Below are 3,596 nucleotides of genomic sequence, written 5' to 3'. Positions count from 1 at the left end.
GATAGTCATGTTGCTTCTATCGAGGGACTATCGAGGGGCATTCGAGGGACAGATAGAGCTCTCTTCCCTGATAGGTCAACCATATAAAGAGGGATATACTACTGAGAACCTCGCTTTTGGCCTTGAAAGATTACTAAGTTAGTTTGTGGTGTACCCTAGTCGTATATGATCTAATTTCTTACATGATGCATGCAATAAGTAGGCCGATAGGACAGAACAAGGTCACCCTTGACAGAACCAATATACCTATTGCTTGTGATAGAAAATTATGTGTACATGGTTCCTTTGATATACCTGGGGAATAGGTCATGCGATCTCAGAGTAAACAAGCTAGCGCCCTTTTTGGGTATCAAATTACCCCACGGTACACTAGTGAATACCCTCATCGGTGAATATTGACCCGTACAGTAAATATCAAGGGTTGTGGCTTCATCGCGAATTACCCATAACTACACATGGGGTCCAACAACTAACCACGGGGTTGTGTGTTTACATGTCGTGTGTGTGTGTGCATGATAGTGGTGTAGGAAGCGGCTATCATTCGATCTCAGAGTACTTAGTATGATGTGCCCCACCTCCCCAGGGGTAGAGGCACAACAGGGAGTACCCTCGTCATTTGATTTCACTTCGAACACGATGCATGATGTAGTTGGTACAATAAGAGGGGTTAGCCAAACATGTTATCAATCAAACAATGCATGAAGGAGAAATTTCTTATATTCAACGGTAGCATCTAGTATTGAAAGTTTGACCATCATTCCTAGCAGAGTTGCCACTGTGAGGATCCATTCCCCCGGGGGCATGACGCGATGTACGGAGGGGAGGGGTTAGGGTTTTATTCCTCAGGTGAAAGAGAAGGAATGAGACTTCTCATATATATATATATCAAGTTATCAAGGGATGGGGGTCATAGAATGAAATGAAATGGAATCGCCACCTAGGATTGGGGCCTAGGACCCATTGGTGTAGCCCTATGAAGGGCTATAAGATTCTGTTTGGTCTGGTCAGAGATTCGGGGTAAGTGGTCAGGTTACGAGAGTGGGAAGGTGTTAGGCACCCACCTCGCCCGGATTAACCGATCTTTCTACTAGATGCTGGTTTTTGAATATTCTCCATTTATGAATGTCCTATACCCACATGTATGACCAAATAATGATGCACAAACTATTCAATTAAATTAAACCATGTTATACTAACTACTGTACACTACACAGGAATACTTGAAAGTCTATATTGTGCCAAAATGATAGAGATATATATATATACGCTTTAAACCAATGCAATTATGAGAAATATAAGACAGACAGCGTTCCCTTGCTCAGGTGGAGGCAAAAGACTGACTTTGTCCTTCGTCAGACAGAGTAATGGCTTACAGGTGTTGGATCTTAGGATCTCGGACAGAATAACGGTGTCGCCAGATTTTGGGGGGTGGATCCTTGATTTTTAGACAGAATGGCTATGCCATAGGGGATTCTTGAGAATCGGGTGAAAAGGGATGAAGAAGTCAGATTCGGATAACCTGGACTTCGAAAAAGGGGACAATGCTCGAAATCGGGTTAGGGAAGGGCTCCAGAACAAGGAAACTAAGAAAAATAGAAAACTGGACCTTTGGGGGGTCCCCCCTCTCCCACATACTTGGAATGTGCAAATGAGGGGAGGGACCCCCTTTTTATAGGCAATAATTGGGCTCTATAGTGCCGCATAAAATGCACGAGGCTGTAAAAAGTGGAAAAAATGGAATCCAGCGCTCGCGGGCCTCACAGGGCACGAGGCCGTATGGCGGGGCCACACAGGGCACGGGGCCGCATGACGGGGCTGAGTGGGACGCAATGGTGCTGCCTTGTGGGGACACACGGGGCACGTAAGGCTGCCTTACGGGGCCACGCATGGCGTGGCTCTGCCTGGTGGTGTTGTGGCCTCTGCGGTGATGCATGGTGGGGCCACACCAGCTTGTAATCCTGCCACACATATGGTGTGTGCGTTATAATGTGAACAAAGGTGTTTTTGGGCCTTTTTTTTATATTTCTGTTGTGTCAGAAGATGGTTTCCATGGGATATCGCCAGTCATTTGCATCCGATTGTCGTCATCGTTGAGGGGTTTGACAAAATTCAGTGTCTATAATACCCAACTAGGATTTTTTTTATCAATGTATTCAACTATTGTTAAAAATACAATCCTTCCTTCCCCTAAGTAATAGGAGATGCAGAATGAAAGTTGCATAAATATGCGTGTTGCATCAATAAATCATCCAATGGTCCTCCGAGTGTCGTAACCTGTAAAAGAACCTGGGTGACAAAGGAGAACCGGTGTGGTTCTGGCCTAGGACTCTCTGATGCCTAAGTTAGATCTCTCTTAGCAAACAGATGAATGATTAGAATTCAAGATGAGTTGATGGGGTAGAGTACCTTCGCAGTTATAGTAGAGTGTGATGGTGTGAAGAGTCCCAGTTGATGACGAGTAACCCTCATAGTAGATAGATTTCCTAGGTAGTAGGATTCTTCTCTTGGTTGGTTGTTCCCCTTCGGGAGATAGAGTCCCGGTAGGGTAGATGTTCCTGGTGGACAAACATTTAAGCGTCTTAGTGTGTTGGATAAGATCCTTGGTGCTTGATTCCATCTGGGACTATGTTGCTGGTAGGCGGTGCCCTGTACCCATGAGATGATGTATATCTTGTTGTTGGCGGTAGTAGCCCGTAGTACCTAAACTTCCTTGTTGATGGTAGTAGCCCATAGTACCTGGACTTCCTTGTTGATGGTAGTAGCCCGTAGTACCTGGACTTCCATGTTGATGGTGGTAGTCCGTAGTACCTGGACTTGGTCCTTGATGGTAGTAGCTCGTATGGGCCAATCGAGTGAAATGTAAGGTAGCCGACTGGGGGATGGTCTTCCTACTTGGGCCGGGGCATATGGCGGCCTCTGATTGGTTGCTGTGATTTTGGGTTTATCATTTGCCCCCCACTCTCTTGGATCAGAATGTCCAAGAGAGTAGACTTTTCATTTTTGCTTTAAAGCTTTGTCTCCCTTGCTCTCCTCTAGTCTCTTCCTTTCTTAGCTATTGACCCTTGGCCTTCCTGATGGCTTGCCTAGCCTTGGCCTATATAGTATTGCTTACTCTTGATCTTGATCCCGTCCGCGGTCTCGGTTATGAGCTTGTTGCCTCCTTGCGCCTGTGTCACCTGTGCCTTGGTCTCACGTTCTTTGCTCATACCTCGACCTATTTGCACCTATTGGCACCACTTGACTGTCCGCGCCCATTGGCGCTACTCCACTATCCTCACCCTTTGGCGCCGTTGCGCCTTTGGCTGTTGGTCTGCGCCTGCCTTCTCTTATATTGAATTAATTTTATTTTTTGTGGCTTGGTCGCGCATGGTAGTCGACCATAGCCCTTTGGCCGTGGCCCCTCGATCGTTTGTAGTCACTCATCGTCTACGATCAAGCGTTTGGCCTTGGTCGCTTAGTCATTTGGCCTGTAATTATTATCGCTTCCTACTTTTGATGTTTATGGTTGAACTCTTGCCTCCCTTCTGGGTGTTGTTCTTCCTCGTCCTTCGTATGTGGTCGATAGGCCTTGGTAGTCGTTCAACCTTAGTGGCCTT

This window comes from Telopea speciosissima, chromosome 4, assembly GCF_018873765.1.
Source record: "Telopea speciosissima isolate NSW1024214 ecotype Mountain lineage chromosome 4, Tspe_v1, whole genome shotgun sequence".
NCBI lineage: Eukaryota > Viridiplantae > Streptophyta > Magnoliopsida > Proteales > Proteaceae > Telopea > Telopea speciosissima.
This window is presented reverse-complemented; position numbering follows the sequence as displayed.